This window comes from Vulpes vulpes, chromosome X (genome assembly GCF_048418805.1).
Source record: "Vulpes vulpes isolate BD-2025 chromosome X, VulVul3, whole genome shotgun sequence".
NCBI classification, from domain to species: Eukaryota; Metazoa; Chordata; class Mammalia; order Carnivora; family Canidae; genus Vulpes; species Vulpes vulpes.
This window is the reverse complement of record NC_132796.1, coordinates 38,755,654-38,777,034: the sequence shown is the minus strand read 5'-3', so window position 1 is coordinate 38,777,034 and position 21,381 is coordinate 38,755,654. Positions and strand designations below refer to the sequence as shown.

Genomic DNA, 21,381 nt, shown 5'->3' with positions numbered 1-21,381 from the left:
CCAATTGTCATTAGCTATATACAGGAGACCCCAGGAAACTTATCCTCTCTACCTCACAGTTTTAATAACACTTAGAGGGCTAACAAAGGATTCAAATCAGAAAACTTCTTTAAGTGTTTATCACAGTGCTTAGCATTCCATAGGTACTTAATAATTGTTTCTTTACTTTATACTTTATCCTTAGATAAGTAAAAATCTCTCTTACAAGATTGTTTCAAGCTTACCAATAGTTTTATCAAAATTCCCCTGCTAATGATTTACTCTACAATGTTCTTATAATGTGTCCTGGAGTCACTAAATCAAGAAATGTGTATGATTTCTCAAATCTCAGGTTTGAGAGATTTCCAGATTTGGTATCCACAAAGAAAGGAACTAGAATAGCTTGTTACCAAAAAAACCTTTTCGCCACTAATTCAAGAGCATTTGATGGGATAAGAAAATGTGATGTGGGTGGAACAAAGTACCCACTTAAAATGTTTTGATTTTTCCTCTCCTGTAAAATATAGGGCCTTTGATGGGAGTTTCAAAATGTGTATCCTAAAATTTACCTATGCAAAGCACATACCTAAATACTCATTAAGTTTGGAGACATCATAATAAACAAGGCAAATTCTGGGATGACTCTACTACCCTTAAAGCCTAACATTATTTTTACTTCACTCTTAGCTATCTACATGTGCACATGTACCAAATCACAATCATGAAAAACTAATCATTCTGCTTCTCTATAATTAAAAGAGTGAATGCTACACTGAAGTGTCAGAAATTACTATAATAAAATTTCAAGATCCTCTTTATTTAAGTCATATATAATCCTATCTGGCAGATGCTTAAGAATACAAAAATGCAATTTATTTCAGTACTTTTTAGTATCAGAGAAATTCACAAAACTATTGGGCCACAGTATGACAATTCCTAATTTTACATTAAATGAGTGACTTTAAAGCTATTAATGGCACTGTATGTAAAACACTCATTAAAATAGTTATCTTTTTTTCTTTAACTCTTAGTAGGTTATTTAGAAACTTTTCCTATCCTTCCCTGACAATTTCTTACTGCTGATCAGCATTAATTTATAAGCAAATATGGTTTCATAGTGAAAAAAGATTCAAGATATAAACATAAAGAAATTAATTTAATGACCTAAGCAAAAAGATGGCAGCACTCTTACTTCCATTTTTTCACCATATATTGATTCCACTACTGTGGATCATTTACTGCCTTATCTTCTATTTCCCATAAAGCAAAGGAACACATATAAAATGAATACTATACATAACTCAGATTGTCATAAAGCATAACACCAGGTAAAAACAAGAACGGGCAAATTTTAAATTAGCCTACCCATATACTCAGGCTTCATTAAGAAATTCATAATAATTTCCAACAAACTATAATTTCCACCAACTAATGTTGGTGGTCAAAGATGATGCTGACAGAGTCAAACATCAAATGGGAGGAGATGGACAAAAAATTAGAATAAGTTTCCAAGTGTTTTGTGTCACCATTTTATAGTCAAACTTCATTAATTTATTTGAAGTGTTTGAGGTAAATGCTGATATTAAATACAGCAAATACAATTTTTAAAGAGCATTAAAGGAAAATAAATAAGGTAATTTCCAATACTCCTAACTCATACAATAATCTAGAATGAAACAATATTTTTATAATATAGTAACATTTTTAGTCAAAAGACTATAAACATAAAAGATAAATAGTTTAGATTTAGAACAAAGTTTAGGTAAACTTCTACAAAGCAAAAATATTTCCTGTTAAAATGGTTACTTTTATATTCTTACTCTTTTTATTTGAAATGTGCACAAGTAAAATCATCTCCATACGTGTACACACATGCAGAGGGGAAAAAAAGGACTAGAATATAAAACAAATGTTAAAAATGGAAAGTCATATAGAAACTTTAATTTCTCTGTATTATCTAGCTTTTTCATAATTAACCAATAATATTTCTATTCTTATAAAAATCATCAAAGAATTATTATGCTTTCCTCTGGGAGTCACCCTACCTTAATGTAAGGATAGTCAGAAATCTGCATGAAAAACATGCATGTCTAGAATAGCATCATTCAATAGAACACTTTCTACAATAATATTCTATAATCTGTGTTGTCCAATACGCTACCCACTAGACACTCATGGCCATTGAGCACTTGAAACATGGCTAGCAGAAGTCAACAACTGAATTTTTAAATTATTTCATTTGACTTTTTATTTTTTTATTAAAGATTTTATTCATCCACTCATGAGAGAGAGAGAGAGAGAGAGAGAGAGAGAGAGGCAGAGACACAGGCAGAGGGAGAAGCAGGCTCCATGCTGGGAGCCCAACGCGAGACTCGATCCCGGGACTCCAGGATCGTGCCCTGGGCCAAAGGCAGGCGCCAAACCACTGAGCCACCCAGGGATCCCCTGAATTTTTATTTCTATTTACATAGACACGTGCTAATGGACAGTGTAGTTAAAACTTAAAAATAATTGAATATTTGATCCATATGCTAAATTATTAGGAAAGCAAAATTTCTCATGTTTATAAATGAAAAGCCTATAAATATAATGAAGTATCTTGCACTGGGGATGAACAATACTTTTCACAAAAAGCACTGTTACATCCTATGGCTGTTTATCGTTAGCAACTTACGCATCCCTAATCCTTACTGCCAATTGGAAAAAACAATGAGAATGAAAATGAAGTTAATCGTTAAATACTAAAATCAAAGGAGAGTAAACTAAGATCCTCCCAGCTAGGTAGAGAACTTCAGTGTCTTCCTCCCATTACAGTACCATTTTCCACAATGTTAAATATAATTTATGCTCTAGACCTGCTTTATTTTTATTATTTGAAACATCAGTTATCCCAGAACAGGGATATTATCATTACCTTCTATTTCTAAACCTTGACTGGTGACGTTTAGAGCTCATGAACACAGACATACAACTAATTTACTTTTTTAATATTAACATTAAAAATGCTAAGCATTACAATCTTGTATGATGAACTTGGTCAGGGCCTAGCTAAAAGAGGATACTTGTTAATATTTTAGAATTGTTCAAACTAGGCAACTTTTAAACAAATCATTTTTCTTCCAATTTGAAAGATTAGCTAAAGTAGCTGGGACATACAAATGGTAGAGAAAATCAATGTAGATGATTTTAAATGAACCAAAACTTTTAGGCCGAATATAATAAAGACAAGCATGCAGTCCTGTCCCTAATTCCTAAAAGCCAGCCACAGATATGCAAGATAGTTCAGCAGCCAGCTGACTACTTACAAAAAGATTAAGGGATTTAAGCAGACTACAGGTCAACAAGTCATCCATGAAATATGGCTACTAAAAAAAGTATTCATGACCCAAATTAATAAATCATATTATACAAATCAACACCAATAATGAGCTCACCAAGGTCTCCTCTGACCAGATCTCTAGCATTAACGCCAGTTCTGAGTGCCATATTTTAACAGGTGGTAACTTACAGAGGACAATAATTTTGGTGAAGGATGGAGAAACTATTGTATGAAAATTATTTTACCTAAGTTTTAACTGAGGAGAATCATCAGGGATACTAAAACTTTACTCAAAAATTTAAAAAGTTGTCTTTTCAGAAATAAAAGTAATTGCACTTTGGGTAGCTCCAGACATCGGACCAATGAATGGGTATAACGTACAAGCAAGTTTAATTCAATTCAATCAGAAAAGAGGAAAACTTAAATATGCCAAAAACTACATGGGCCATCGGCTCCTATTAGTGCAAAGAATTAAAGCATAAATTACTAAGCTATCTTAATGGAAGTTAGAAAAAAGACTTCTTACTTTGCATATAATTCTGAGTTGTATATATTTTTTTAAGATTTCTTGAGCTTCTATGATATAAGCATACAAGTATTAGATATAATACAAACCCAAACACAAACACATTTAAGTGAGTGCATCTCTCCTGACTTAATTCCACGATTAGCTTATTTGCTTTGAATTTCCATAACAAATTTCTAAATAAATTCAGTATCCCGACCTGCTCCCTTCGAACTCTAAAACTCTTTGCATTGTTAAAGCTGATATCCCTCCCAGAAATATGCCTCATAAATAATGACGATTCCTGCTCTTTCCAAACACTCGGCAATGCCTTTGTCTGGTTGCTTTTCAAACTACCTCAAGTGTAAATCATTTTTTGAAATTACAACTCACCACATTTTTTTAATGAAGGAAGTGTTACACACTTAAGATGATAATCTTAAGGATTACTGATTCTTAATGGCATATCTATTCCTGAGCGTATGTATCAGACTTCCATACTTCTTAATTTTGTTTACTGTTTTTCAAAAGTTAAAATGTACACATCACCAATTCTAAAGAGTATATAGTGAAAATTCCGTCTCCTAATACTAACCCCAGCTACCCAGTTGCCTCTCCCAGAAGCAAAAATCATTAAAAATCTTCTACTATATTCAAGATTACTTTGTGGAGATGCAAGTACATGTGTTTTTTCCACTTTAGTATGAATATTTACACATTTATATAAACATTGTTTTGCAACTTGCTTCAGATTCTAGGTGTCCCTGACATCCTTTCTCTTCTCTTTCTCTGTTAATAGAACCCCTAAGTTTAATTATACATATGTTTTTACGAATAAATACTGGGAACCCCAGCCATCCTTGCAGGTATAGTCTGATAAGATTAAATTCTGGCCAATGGCATACAAAGAAAGGACATACTCTGCTTCAACCTCTCCTCCCCCTTGCTGGAATCATCTAGATGGTAGAAGCCAAAGCTGAGTATGGAACATAGGAAAACAGAAGCCTAAGTTTTTAGAACAGTGGAATTCCAGAGCAGCCTAGAACTGTCTCTGAGAATTATTTTATTTAACAAATAAATGAGTATGCAGCCCTCTTTCCTCATCTTAAAAAACAAAACCAAAAAATAAAAATAAAAAACAAAAACTTCCCAGCCACCTAATGAAATTATCATTAACACATACAAAAAGAATGAAGGAGGGACCTCTGGTCAAGTGTTCCAACTCTAGATCTCAGCTCAGGTCTTGATCTCAGGGTTGTGAGTTCAAGTACCATGTTGGAGTCAACACTGGGCATGGAGCCTACATTAAAAAAAAAAAAGGATGAAGGAAAAAAGAATCTAGTTAACTGCTACCCACACTTAACATTTTAGAGAAGATATAGGAACTTAAACATCTGTTACTCTACCCTATTTCCCTCTCTCCAATTTTTACCATCCTTTGCATCACAATACAGTGTAACAAAATTTAACCTTATCAGTCTTGCTCCAGGATTTCTCAACCTCTGGACCTACTACTACTCTTCATTCAGTGGATGTGCTGGATGCTAATGAGTAAATAAGTATCATGCAAGATACTATCTCGGTACCTTACATACCATTCTTTTCAAACTATTAAAAATACTTTGCTATTGCAAAATATTCTTACAGAACTACACTACTGAAATCAAAACTAGATCATTTAGTAAGTGTTGGTAGCTTTTATTTGAATCCTTGATATATGTACCAGACATTAGTCTAAGCACTTTACATATATTTATTCATTTAATCCTCACAATTTCACTATGAAACAGAAACTACTTCACAGAAAACTGAGCCATAAAGAAAGCAAATCCTGTGTCAAAGGTCAAAGTTAACAACTAAAGCGAGGTTGGATTCAAACAGTATCTGAGGTTCCAGAAGTTCAGGTCATATCTAGGGACGCAAAAGCCATTTCCAATATAAGACCCCATAAGCAACTCTCTTTTACACTCCTACAAACTAGCTCCCTCTACACCAAGCAGAAAAGCATTATGATCACCACTTCCTGTTCCTGTCATCCCACGGAAAAATTTAGCCTTTAGTTCTTTCCCAAATTTTCCTACCTTAATTTTAAAATCATATAAAAAGCAACAATTCAAAAAAAATTACACACAAAACCCAAACAAAACACCAAGTTCTCATATTAAAAGCCACCTGTGGAAAAAAAATAAATAAATAAAAGCCACCTGTGGTACAAAAACACTACTGCTCATATATATATATATACACACACACACATATATATATATCACAAAACACTACTGTTCATATATATAATGATATATATCTATATATATACTAATATACTATATATATACTATATACCATATATACTACAATATATATATGAACAGTATACTATATATATCTATATATAGGTGTATATATAGATATATATATATGGACAATATACCAGTTTAGACAACGTGTGGAAAACATATGGAAAATGTTATATGGTTTCACCGTACTTGTTTGTATCTTTCGCATTATATCTCTCTAGTTTACCTAGTGTTGTTATTGCTCTCTTTAGTATATTTGGCAAAGAAAAGCCAAATACAGATGCAACAAAGCACAATAGGCTGTACTGTTTAAACTGCCAACAAGTTGCTGGATTACTACTAAGTCTAAAACCTTTATTGTTTATGCAAGCAGCCAAACGAGTTAATGAATTCTACGTTAGCATGTGTACACACATGTATCTCCCACCACCACCACCACCACCCAGGGCCAACATTAAATTTTATTTTTTTAAGATTTTATTTATTTACTCATGACAGAGAGAGAGCGGGAGAGAGAGAGGGAGAGAGAGAGAGGGAGGGAGGGAGGGAGGGGCAGAGACACAGGCAGAGGGAGAGGGAGAGAAGCAGGCTCCATGCAGAGAGCCCTAAGCAGACGGACAGGGATCAATCACACCCTGGGGTCTTCAGGATTATACCCTGGGCCAAAGGCGGCGCCAAAGAGCTGGGCCACCAGGGCTGCCCCCAACATTAAATTTTAAAGAAGCTGTTGTGTCAAAACACCTATCTTATTTTACAAATAATTTTTTCTATATCATACTAAATGTAACACCATGCGCAGATGGGGTGCAATCAAGTTATTTATAAATATAAAGCCTCATTCATGGATCCCTGGGTGGCGCAGCAGTTTAGTGCCTGCCTTTGGCCCAGGGCGCGATCCTGGAGACCCGGGATCGAATCCCACGTCGGGCTCCCGGGGCATGGAGCCTGCTTCTCCCTCTGCCTGTGTCTCTGCCTCTCTCTCTCTCTCACTGTATATCATAAATAAATAAAAATTTTTTAAAAAGCCTCATTCAAATAAAGCAGGTGTATTAAGTCTTGAATAATCTAATGGTATGTATTTAAAATTTGAAGGTAAGGAAAATATGAGATAGAATTTCAGCAGTCATTTCTGTGAATAAAGCCCAGAGTAATCCTGTGATTTCCCATATAAAGCAGTAGGCATTACAGTTTACATTCTGCCTTATTTGCTTGCTACTCCACAGGGTCTATTATTATTTATCTAGAGGAAGAAAGGGCAATTTTACATGCAATCACTCTCTCTGTCATTTCAGCTATACACATTTAATTGATATTTCCAAAAATATACAAATAGAAAAAAAAAAACAGCTACAACAAAATTAAGTAGGCCAAATTTGCATAAAGGTAAAAAAAAAAAAAAACCCACCTGTATCTATTATGCCTGCTATAACCTGGATACTTGCTATAACATCTATAGTTCAAGTTAACATCTTTGGCAGTAAAGTATGCATTCACTTATTTTATACACATTTGTCAAATAATCAAAAATGCATAAAGAAAGAAAGCCCAAGCACTCCATTGGGGGAAGGAGAGGGGAGACATTACATTTATCAGTGTGAGCTCCACTGAAAATCATCTGCTTTGAATTCTACAACTTCTAATATGTAGTAGGCATTTAAGATTTATCTACTAAATAAATGAACCCTAAAACTAGAAAAACTGCAAATAGTAAAAAGCCTCTCCTCCAAAGATAGCACTTTAAAAGAAACGCAAAAACACTTTAAAAAAAAAAAACAATTTTTAATCAGTCTGAGTATACCATTCCCGACTTTTCTCTATACATGTAATACAAATATAGTTTGTAAAACTGCATACAAAGATTTGTACTATTTCTTCCATTCAATATATTACCTGCCTACCATGTCAAAACATATAGATCTACATCAAAATTAACATCTCATAGTATTTTACTGAACAGCTAAACCACAATTTGCTTCTACTGAAGAGTAACCAGTTGTTAACCAAGTTCTTACTATTATTACCAAATGAACATAATTTGGCCAATTTATAGTTCTTTAGGATAAATTCCTCACAGACAGCACAATTTAAGCTCTGATAATCCCACTAGCAAAGCTGAACCAATGTAATCTTCCACCAACAGTGCTCATTTTCAATTCTTTGATTACTTTTTTACAAATATTTACTAGCTAAGTTTATTACTTCTTTCATAACTATCAACCTGTTCACAGATTGTGTGCATTTCTTGATTGGATTATGAACAGATTTTCCTAAATTATTTGCCAGGTGCTGTTTATATACAAAAGACTTATTCATATAATGTTACTTCAGAATATCTCTTCCCAGTTTCATCTATGAATTCAAGTTTTTTTTAAATATTTTATTTATTTATGAGACACACAGAGAGAGAGGCAGAGACACAGGCAGAGGGAGAAGCAGGCTTCCTGCAAGGAGCCCAAATGTGGGACTCGAGCCCAGAATCCGGGATCACAACCTGAGCCGAAGACAGACACTCAACTGCTGAGCCACCCAGGTGGCCTCTGTCCCTTCACCAACTTTTTGATGTAATAGGTTCTCTAGGGCAGCTCTGGTGGCTCAGCAGTTTAGGGCCACCTTCGGTCCAGAGCATGATCCTGGAGACTCGGGATCAAGTTCACGTCAGGCTCCCCACTTGGAGCCGGCTTCTCCCTTTGCCTGTGTCTCTGCCTCTCTCTCTCTCTCTCATTGAATAAATAAAATCTTTAAAAATATATAAATAAATAAATAAAAGGTTCTCTATTTTCTCAAAACCAACCACCACTTCCTTTACAGTATAAATGTTAGGCTCAAAATTAGAAAATCCCAGCACCCCTGACATTCACCAATATTTTCTTCTATTGTCAAGAAAGAACCTAACTACATTTTTCTTTGCTGTGTAACTTTGGACTGGCCCAGCAAAATTACAGGATCTGTAATTCCCTCCCTTATCAAACTAAAAAACTTAATATACTCACACAGCTCTGTTTCTGAGATTCATATTCTACACTGAACACTTTCTAACATGTGCACTGGGAATGGGGTAACAGGACTGCTCAAAGAAAGGTAGCCTCAGCCTCTGGGGCTGCCAGGCAAAAATCAGCCACCGTGCCAAGGGCAGCCACAACCAGAATAGTGAATAGCCAGAGCTATTCACTGTTTACATACCATCACCAATCTTAAGCAACTTCAATCTCAATTTTTTGGTCATTAGTACAAACTGTTTTTCCATGTATGCCATAAAAATAAAAAGGTTAGGCTTCAAGCAGCCTGGACACAACCACTGTGCTGAAAACTAAAAAATGCTGGACTAAACAAAAAAAAAAAAAAAAAAAGACATTAGACTTCTGTATCTACACATACAGAAACCTATCCCAGAAAGATTAAAAACCTAAATGTAAAGCACAAACCTATCTAAACCTTTAAGAAGAAAACAGCAAAATGTCTTCAATATCAGCATAGCTTAGGAACACTTTAAAAACAGACCCAAAAATGCAAGTCATGAAAAAAAGGTTAAAAGATTAATTCAATGACATCAACGTTTGGGACTTTAGTTTATAACACACACACACACACACACACACACACACACATACACACATAGAAGTATAAAGGCAAGTCACAAACTGGGAAATACACTTTTCAACGCACATAGTGAGAAAGCATTCACATTCAGAATATATAAAACTCCTAAGAGTCAGTAACACTCAAAAAATTACTAAGGAAAATTTGGTCTGCCACTGTGATCTACAAACTGTAAGAATGAGCAATAAAGCAAAAGACAATCAAATTACTTGCTGATTGATAAAGATTAAGGAACAGTTGTATTACCCACTCCTTAGATATTTCACAAGGATTCCTGTCTATTAAACAACTAAAAAATAACCCTGCTCCAGCCTATCGTAACTATAAATTCTTCCAACATGACTTGAAAAGTTTTTAACTCAGGAAACGAAAGAATAAAAGTAATAAAGTATCATGCAAATTCAGTATCTCCTATTATTAGTGACTCTTTTAACAATCTGTTCCACTAATTTAAAAGAGTTCATCTGAAAAACCAGTCTTAAAAGCATACTGTAGCAAAAATCTGTATTCAAAAGAAAACTGCCTTAATATTATTCATTTAAAATATCTTCATTTAAAATATGAAAATTGACCATCCAAAACACCATTTCAACTTAGTTTAAGTCTCTTTATAAGCTCATGTTTAAATTTCTATTTGAAATCGGTGAAACAAATTATGAACCCATCAATCTGAGGAGAAACCTTAAATCTGGTTTTTCTATACAAGACATACATTTGAATTTCTAGAATGACATATTAATTGATATTTCAATCTTTCATTCTATAAGGATTTTTGAGGTTTAAAACTCAGAGGTCTTTGGACTTCTGCTTGCAGACAAGATGCAATGAAATGGACCAAATTTACTCCTAAATGAAATAACTAAAAAACAAGAGAAAATGTGTGAAACAAATGTTTTCAAACGTTGGATATCCGAGAATGCATGACAGTAATCTTTGAGAAAGGGAAAACAAAGGATGCAAGCCCTAAAACTACCTCAAGCCTACTGCCTAGAAAGACTTTTTTTTTAGGCTGTAGCACGGGCATAGGAAATTTTCTTGCCTGAATCAACCCAAACAACATCTTTACAATTATTGAAAGGAAAATAAATTCATCAACTTACAATTCTATACTCAACAAAACCATCTTTCAAAAAAAGGTAAAAGTACACTTTTCCAGATATGCAAAAGTTGAAAGAATTCAACCAGGAGACCTACAGTCTAAGAATTTTTTTTTTAATTCTCAGGCAGGAGGTAAGTTATAACCAGATGAAAATCTTAATGCAAAACACAGAATAAAGACCATCGGAAATGGTAACTGCATGGACAATTACAAAAGACATTTTTCTTATTTTTTTTAATGTCTCCTTAAAACACAACTGACCCAAAAAATCTAGGGGGAGGTGGGAGAGCCTATCACTAATAAGCAAGTTTAAGAAAGTTACACCAATATACAAAAAATAAATTGTATTTCTATACCATAACAATGAATAATGAGAAACTAAAATTTTAAAATATCATTTATAATAGCTCCAAAAATACAAACTCTTAACTAAGTACACGTAGTAGATTCCGCGTATGCTGAAAACTATAAAACACCAACGAAAAATTCAAAGACCCAAATAAATATGGAGATACTGTGTTCATGAATCAGAAGATTCATTAGTGTTAAAATAACTCTCCCCAGGGATCCCTGGGTGGCTCAGCGGTTTGGCGCCTGTCTTTGGCCCAGGGCACGATCCTGGAGTCCTGGGATTGAGTCCCGCGTCGGGCTCCTGGCATGGAGCCTGCTTCTCCCTCTGCCTGTGTCTCTGCCTCTCTCTCTATCATGAATAAATACATAAAATCTTAAAAAAAAAAAAAAAACTCTCCCCAAACTAATTTATAGATTTAATACAATTCCAATCAAAATCCTAGCAGAATATTTCTGTAGATACAGATGAAGTGGTCATAAAACTTAAATGTAAAAACAAAGAAACTAGAATAGAATATTTCTGGAAAGGAATGAAGTTCAATGACTCCTATGACTCAATTTTCAGACCCACTATAAGGTTACAGAATCAATTAAAACCATGAGATATCACCACATACCTATTTGAATAAATAAAAAAAAATTCCCAACTTTAGTGAGATACAACTGACATATAAACACTGTGTTAAAGTTTATGGCTTATAACAGGATGATTTGATTATGTATAGACTGTGAAATGATGGCCATAATAAGGTTAGCAAATCCAACACCTCGTATAGTTATATGTGTGGTGAGAACATCTAAGATCTACTCACTAAGCAGCTCTCAAGAATACAATACAGTATTGTTAACTAAAATCACTAAGCTACTTTAGATACCCCCCGAAATTCATCCATTTAAAGGGGAGGTTTGTACCTTTTGACCAACAACTCCCCTGGCAAACACCAATCTGCTTCTATGAGTTCTACTGTTTTAGATTCTACATACAGTTATAACAAGATCATACAATACTTGTCTTTTCCCTTTTTGACATAATTCATTAGCATAATACCATCAAGGTTCATTAAGTTTTTTAAAATGGGACAATAACCAAGTGTTAATGAGGATGCAAAACAACTGGAACTCTTATGCTAGTGAGAATGCAAAATGGTACAGTCACTTCAAAACACAATTTGACAATTAAAAGTATTAAGTTAATTATACATCTATCACGTATCCAGCAATCTCAGTCGTGTTTACCCTAAAGAAGTGAAAACTTATATTCATACCAAAACCTATGCTTATAAAGCTTTATTCATAACCAATGAAAACTGGAAACAATTCAAATATCCTTCAACAGGTAAATGGATAAACTACGGTATATCTATACAATGGAATTCTATTTATCAATATAAAGGAATGAACTACTGATAAAGCATGGATGAATCTTGAAGGTATTCTACTGAGTAAAAGCAGCCAGTCTCAAAAGACAACACAGTGTATATATTTGTCAAAATTCATCAAACATCAGGCAGCCCGGGTGGCTCAGCGGTTTAGCGCCGCCTTCAGCCCAGAGCAGGATCCTGGAGACCCGGTTTGGAGTCCCACATCGGGCTTCCTGCATGGAGCCTGCTTCTCCCTCTGCCTGTGTGTCTGCCTCTCTCCCTCTCTCTCTCTCTCTCTCTCTCTCTCCTCTCGTGAATAAATAAATAAAATCTTAAAAATCATCAAACACCTAAATCAAGTGAAATTAAATATATGTAAATTTTACCTCAAAGTTTAATTTTTAAGAGAGGCTATTTAAAATAAAAAACAGGCGCCTGGGTGGCTCAGTCAGTTAAGTATCCAACTCTTGTTTTCGGCTCAGGTCATGATCTCAGGGTCATTCCCTATCTTGATCTGCACTGGCATGGGGCCAGCTTAGGATTCTCTCTCCCTCTGCCTCTGCCTCTACACCCTACCATGCTCACTCACACTTTCTCTTTCTCTAAGAAAGAAAGAAAGAAAGAAAGAAAGGAAGGAAGAAAGAAAGGTAAAAAACAGTAACAATGTGTTTGTTGTAGGTTTATAACATATGTAGAAGTAAAATGTAGGACAATCATCCAACCGATTAGAATGAGAGAGATGGAAGTACATTCTTGTTAAGGTCCATACTTCCCATAACATAGTATAATTTGAAGGTAGACTGTGACAGTTAAAATTAAAGAAACTACTAGAACCAATAAGTGTAATATTCAAGCTCAAGATACAATGTCAATTGTATTCCCATATACCAGGAATGAATTGGAACTTGAAATTTAAAAAAAAAAAAACCACTTACAATAGTATCCCCCAAAAATGAATGTGTTAGGTATAAACCTAACAAAATGTGTGAGTGATCTGTGTGTGGAAAACAAACACTTATGAAAGAAACCAAAGAACTCTAAAATAATCAGAGAAAGACACCATGTTCGCAAAATACAAAATGTTAACATATCATTTCTCCCCTAATTTATATAGATTCAATGCAATCCCAATCAAAATTCCAGTCCTTTGTACATTTTGACAGAGTGATCTAAAATTTAAGTGCAAAGAAAAGGAACTAGAATATCCAAAACAATTTTGAAAAGGATCAAAGTCAGAGGATTCACATAAACCCAATTTCAAGACAAGATAGTAAGCTACACTAATCAAGACAGTGTGGTATTGAAGAAAAGAGAAACATATAGATCAATAGAACAAAAATAGAGAATCAGCAGGCAGAACCACGCCAATATAGGCAACTGTTTTTTGACAAAGTGCAAAGGCAATTTAATAGGAAAAGGACTGTCTTTTCAACAAATGGTGGTGGAAAAACTGAAAGTCCATATGCAAAACAACAAGAAAACCTCAATAACATACTTCATGAGATGAAATAAAGACATACTCAGACCTATAAACATAGCTGACACACATACAGAAAAGAAAATGATCTCAAAATTAAGGGGAAAAAATAAATAAATAAATAAAAAGTAAGGTAAGAGATGCAGGAAGTAATGACAAACAAAACCTTAAATATGTAGGTGACATCTTTAACAGTAATAGTTTATGTTTAAAACCCATACAGAATTAATATATACAACAATGATAGAATAAAGGATGGGAGGAGGGTAAAGGCTCCAAGACTCCTGCATTGCCCAAGAAAAGCGAAGATATACCAATCAGACTTTTAAGTCAAAAAATACATGCTATGGGGGGCACCTGGGTAGCTCAGTAGGTTAGGTGGCTGACTCTTAATTTTGACTCAGGTCATGATCTCAGGGTCCTGGGATGGAGCCTTGTGTCCTCTGGTTCTGTACTCAGCAAGAAGTTTACTTGAGGATTCTCTGTCCCTCTTCTTCTGCCCCTCCCCCAACTCATATTCACACTCTTGCACGCATGCTCTCCTGTCTAAAATAAATCTTAAAAAAAAAAAAAAATACATGCTATAATCCCCTAACAGCAGCTGTTTTCAAAGTGTGGTTCATGAACAACTGGGAGTCTCCTACATCTTTTCTAGGAGGTCTGCTGAGTCAAAGTTATTTTCATTGTAATACTAAAATGTTATTTCTGTTTTAACCCTGCTGACATTTATACTGATAATACAAAATTAATGGTGAGTAAAACTGCTGGCAATTTAGCAAGAGTTAAGCTAGAGGCACCAAACTGAACCAGAAATCATGTTCTTCACCACCAAGCAAGTATAGTTTTTTCTTGTTGTTAATGCCAGTTTCACTTAAGAATATCCTTGATGAAACAGTAAAAATGATTTTATTAAATGTCAACCCTTGAGTATACACTATTTTAATAATCTGTATGACACAACGGGAACTACATTTAAAGCATTTCTTCTCCATAGTGAAGTACAGTGGCTGTTTTGAGGGAAAGTACAGGTGAGATTAAGTTGTAAACTGAATTAGCCTCTTTTCATGGAACTCCACTGTCACTCAAAAGAATAACAAACTGGGCAGCCCCGGTGGCGCAGTGGTTTAGCGCCGCCTGCAGCCCAGGGCGTGATCCTGGAGACCCTGGATCGAGTCCCACATCAGGCTCTCTGTATGATGCCTGCTTCTCCCTCTGCCTGTGTCTGCCTCTCTCTCTGTCTCTATGAATATATAAATAAAATCTTAAAAAAAAAAAAAAGAATAACAAACTATGCTTTACTCTGACTTAGGTATCTAAAAGACATTTTCTTGAAAATCAATGGAATGAGACTGTCATTTCAAGAGAAGCAAGTAATAGTAATCTGTTGCCAATGATCAAACATGAGATTTCAAGCACAAATCAAAATTTTGGAAAACGTATATTGACAGCTTCCCAAAATTTAAAGGCTTTTCCAATATGACTAGTAGTAGTATTACCTAATGTAATTTTTGATATTGTATAACAATGTCTCTTGACATTGAAAAACTGATAGTGCTCTCCTGCTTCTTCCTTCATGCTTGCCTAACTGCCCCAAAACATGTTACTATTTGTTTCTCCAAACCTTAAAAACATCTTTTGCCTACTATCCAAAGGTTACAATATCTTTTTAGTAACTGCAAAACCTGAAACAAATCTTAAAATGACACACCCTCATCTTTAGAAAGAAAGAAAAACGAAAGAACTCAGTATATATTCACCAACTCACTTCTACGCCCAAAGCCTATGACAGCATCAATAAATTATGAAAGGTTATAAACAACATATAGTAATCATTTATGACATATTCTAAGTAATATCTTACTATGAGTAGGCAAACAAAACCCATTCTCTGTTATGGACAAATCAGATCTTGGGTTAACTAGCTCTTTGACTGCTAAAACCTGATAAAAGTGGAATGACAGTTGTGTTATCAACAACATCAATAATGGTAAAAGTCCTATTGATGAAATAAATTTAAAGTGAAAAAACTGCAAATGAACAATAAATATCTGGTAGGATGCAATTTGAGATTCTCCCAGTATAGAGGCTCTTTCAACTGAGCAAGTCCCTACTGAGATTGCAAGGAGAGTATGCCCATAAAAACTACAAAAGATAATTGGGTCCTATTTGGAATAGGTAGGAGTTCGAAGCAGATATGGTACGATGAACAAAAGATGGCAAAATATGTGATTCAATTAAGGATCTTGAGAAGAGGTGCTTACCACGGATTATCTGGGTGGGTGGGCCCTAAATGCAATCGCTTGTATCCTTTTATAAGAGAGGCAAGAGTAAAGGTTTTCACAGAGATACACAGAAACAGAGATGTGAAGACCAGCCACCAGAAAATGTCAAAGCAGCAAGGAACTGATTCTTCACTAGAGCTTCCACAGAGTACTGCCCTACTGTCATGCCAACCTTGATTTCAGGCTTCTAGCCTCTAGACCTGTGAGAAATTTCTATTCTAAACTACCCAGTTTGTGGTAATTCGTCACGGTAACCTCAGGAAACGAATACAACCAAGTAGTTCTGCAGCTACCTATATGAGTCTCATTCTCTCACACCTAAGCTGTCATTTCATGAACCAAAAACTAACCCCGAGACAAAACTGCAAAGATTCTCATGTAAGAAGAATGCCTGTCACTGCTCTGCTGGCATGTTGTTTCCTGTCCAATATCCTTCTATGTCAATCTGACATCAAGTGTGACTTAATCAGGTCCTACTTGTCGAAATGAATTTTGAGCCTAAGGATCCCCAGTGGGCACTTCAGCTAATGGTATTTATAAGGCCAAAACATCCAAATTGTTTACCCTTTTTAATGCCATCAGAGCTAAGTGCAGTGGATAAAAGTGTGGGCTCTGGAACCTTGGCTAGGTTGATTTTGAATTTTAGCTTTGCATTGTGTGGTCTTGAGCAAGTCACTTGATCTCTCTGTGCACTATAAAACAGGGATATTTTATAGCAACTACCTCAGAGGATTACTGCAAGGATTAAATGAAAAAAAACTATTTCAAAATTGGAGAAAAATTACTTCCAACATAAAATTCTATACCAGACAAACGCAATCAAGTAGAAGAACAAAGAAAAACAAGGCATCTAAGAAACACAGCTCCAACACAAAGGTGAAGAAGACCTGCTTCTCCAAAGATGATAGAAAGCCAAATCTCTCACAGGAGAGAAGAGGGCACCAGGAATGATTTATGAGGAAATTATACAGACTGACAGATTATACAATGTACTTTAAAAAACAGGAAAAACTATTCAGAAGCAATTTACAGTTGTTTGGTAAGAATTAGTGACAGGAACCTATGGCAAACAATGGAAGCTATTAAAACTTAAGATGACAAAAAGCAATTAGCATTAGGAAAACTTTTTTAAGTAAATATACATCATAATATACTTCTTGGCTTACCAATAAGGTAAAAGTTGCACTGGAAGGACAGAGAAAAGGCAAACGAGGATGATTAAAACAATAACACAAGTTTATCCCCCATACTATAAAGTCAACAAAATGTAAATGAGGGGCAGGGGGGAGGTGAGGAAATGACAAAAACACCAGTATAAGTGTATTATTTAGAAAGACAGAAGAAAATCCCAAAGTAACAGCTAAGCACTGAAGGCAGTATCTAGGAGGAACAGTGGAGGACTGCTGTTTTCGACCATACTTCTTGTAGAACCACTTTTTAACTACGTACCTGTGTTTTCTTAATTTTAAAAAAAGGAAGAAAGAAAACCAATACATAGGTTAAGACATGCAAATAAGGATTTGAAAAAATACAAGTAAACATGGGGGCAGGGGTTGACTATGGGGCTAAAAGAACTAAGTAGGTAAAGAGAGAGAGAGAGAAAGGCCAGTTAAATAAAAGGAAAATCAGGAAACCTTGGTGTGTCGAAGAAACCGAAAGAAGAAATAAGCTTTAAAAGTGCAAGAACAGTCTGTGATGAATGTTGCTGAATGATCGACATAAGTAAAATATAAGGAACCTATCATGTACCTAAATGTCATTAAGACACAAGTAGCAATAGAAAAAGGTTACCTAGAGCAAGAAAGACCACTAGTCTAACTTAAAATAGCAATCATCCAAAAAGCTATCATCAGAATATACAGGCAAGCTTCTCAGTCTGAGACAAATCAGCAGACCTAGGCAGGCATCCATATCTTGGATTCAAGGTATTAAAGCAAAACAGTAACACTGGATAAATTCCTGTCTTAACACAAAGGTACCTTGTTCTCTGTTGTTTTATACAGCCTATTGGGTATTTGATGGGATTGAAATTCTCATACCTGGAAAAAGAACAGACCTAACAAGTGGATTCTGATTCAAGACTATCTCCATCTCCTATGCATGGATTCCTTTTCATCAACCCAATGCTAGCTTTAGGAGTTTGGTAGCTAAAAAGAGAAAACTAGGTGACATTAAGTCACTAAGGATAAAAATTTTTAAGACATCTCAACTAAAAGAACACCAAATAAAATCAATTTTAGTAAGATTTTTGTAGACACTTACATTGTATCTTTTTTTTACTTTTTGATATTTTAATATTGTTAAAAAAACATGTTTAACATTAAATTTACAATCCTAACCATTTTTAAGTGTACAGTTCAGGAATGTTAAGTATATTTGTATCATTCTGCTCAAATTCTATACCCATTAAATACTTATCACTCCCCTTACTCCTATCCACTCCCACACCCTCCCTTGGCAACCACCTTTCTACTTTGTTTCTGTTATTTTGACTAGTTCAAATACTTCATATGGGTGGAATCATATAGTATTTGTCCTTTTGTGACCAGCCTACTTCATTTAGCCTAAAGTCCTCAGAGTTCACCCATGTTGTAGCACGCAAGAGGATTTCTTCCTTCTTTAAGGCTGTATAATATTCCACTGTGTGTGTATACTACACATTCTTTATCTGTTCATCCACTGATGGGCATTCAGATTACTTCCACCTCTTATCTGTGAATAATGTTGCAACAAACATGAGCATGCAAATATCTCTTGATGATTCTGCTTTCAATTCTTTTGGATATATACCTAGAATAGAAGTAGGATGACTGGATAAGATGAATTTTCTAAACGTCATTTAGTTATAAGAACCAAAACTCAAAATGGAAAAACGAAAAACTATGTTTCAGACAAGAAAATATCTGAAAATCACTGCCTAAAGAAGAAAGAAAGAAAGAAAGAAAGAAAGAAAGAAAGAAAGAAAGAAAGAAAGAAAAGAAAAGAAAAGAAAAGAAAAGAAAAGAAAAGAAAAGAAAAGAAAGAAAAGAAAAGAAAAGAAGGAGGTAGTTTGAGAGCATGGCCAAGTTAGAGGCAGCACAAAATAAACATTCCATGTGTGTAGCCCCACCATTGCCAAAAAAAATGGTATTGCCACTCTTGAAAAATATGCCGGCAATTTAAACACACACTTAAGCATGTGATCCAGCACCCCCCCCCCCCCGCCAAGTATTTACCTTAGAGAAATGAAGACTCAGGTCTCCTCAAAAACCTGTACATAAATGTTTATATTTCTAGCAGCTCCACCCATAATTGCCCCAAAGTGGGAAACAACCCAAGTGTTCTTCAAACAGGTGAATGGATCAACTGTTGTATATTCATACAATGGAATACCACTCAGCACAACAAAAGGTGAACTATCAATACACATATAGCTTGGATGAATTTCAAGGACATTAATGCTGAGTACAAAAAGTCTCAATAGGTTACATATTGTATGGTTCCATGTATATAATATTCTTAAAAAAAAAAAAAAAGCCACAGCCATGGAGACTGATTAGTGGTTGCCAAGGTTTATGGGTTGAGGGAGATTGTGATTACAAAGGGATAGTATAAACTCTATTCTGAAGGTGGTAGGGGTTAGTTACACCAATCAATTATGAATTAAAATTTATGGAACAGTGCACCAAAAGAAAAAAGTCCACTAATAGTGAAAGGGATTATAGGGGGAAGGAGAGAAAATGAGTGGGAAATATCAGAGAGGGTGACAGAACATGAGACTCCTAACTCTGGGAAACAAACGAGGGGTAGTGGAAGGGGAGGTTGGCGGGGGAATGGGGTGACTGGGTGACGGGCACTGAGGGGGGCACTGGACGGGATGAGCACTGGGTGCTATACAAAATCGGGTGTTATACTGGGTGTTGGCAAATTGAACTCCAATAAAAAAATATGAGAAAGAAAGAAAAGAAAAGAAAAGAAAAGAAAAGAAAAGAAAAGAAAAGAAAAGAAAAGAAAAGAAAAGAAAAGAAAAAAGAAAAAAGAAAAAAGAAAAGAAAAGAAAAGAAAAGAAAAGAAAAGAAAAGAAAAGAAAAGAAAGAAAAGAAAAGAAATCCACTTAAAAAAAAAGGAAGAAAAAAGTCCACTTGACTACATGGTAATTTCTAATAAAATAAATAAAAGTAAACAAAAGAATATTTCAGGAAATGTGGAAAATAACATACAACAAAACTAAAAGTATTATTCAAGATAAACTAATGAACTACAGTAAAAACAGTGGGATTCTGCAGTATTCACCTGGGTACTCAAGCCCCTTGGCACCATTCAAGGTCCTTGGGATAGTAATTCTACCAAGGCAATCAGAGAAAACTGTGAAAAATAACTGCTCCAATGGCAGAGGGGGCTGGGTGACTTGAAACTGAATACATAAAATGATAGCCATCTCAATGCCAAACAAATGAGTCTTGAAAGACCAACATCACAGCTGCCTGAAGCTGAAGCAGCAATATTGGTGGAGGCAATCATAAAATCAGCCAGAAATTTTACTCAGTGACCTGAGGAATGAAACAGCCATAGTAGACCTTGATAAGCTCCCACACAAATTCCTGAGAGTCTGGAAAACTGTACACACCTCAGGAAAGACAAGAGAGATCTCTGGCTGTCTACTCACATCTTTGCTCAAGCAGAGAGTTTGAACTTAAATCTGAACTCTGAATGTGGTCCCAACGTACACACAGACATTTCAGTAAAGGATGCCTTATTAAATCAAGGTGTTTAAACACAACCTATTTATCATTGGCTGATCATTAAACTATTATTGACCCAGAGATGACTTTTAAGAAGCCAAGCTTAAAAACAAAACCAAAAATTAAAGGAAAAAACAACTGAACAGAGACATCAGTGGTCACACACTACAGAGAAAAGAGACTACAGAATTAATCAAGGCAAGTCACTAAACAAACAGGAACCACAGTAATCTAGGTCAGCAAGGGTTAGAATCCAGAGTTACTACAATATGTTATTGAAAATGTACAATTTTCAACAAAAATAGGTGAGACATGCAAAGAAACAGACTTTAAAAAAAAAAAAAAAAACTCCGTGGAACTATAAAAGAGATTAAAGTGACAAGACACGTAATA

At 35.0% G+C, this 21,381-nt stretch overlaps 1 protein-coding gene across 10 annotated transcripts in view; it reads right to left on the bottom strand.

Annotated features, from left to right (window-relative positions):
* KDM6A (lysine demethylase 6A) overlaps positions 1 to 21,381 on the bottom strand; it is a 209,507-nt gene that overhangs the window by 144,478 nt on the left and 43,648 nt on the right. The window lies entirely within an intron of this gene.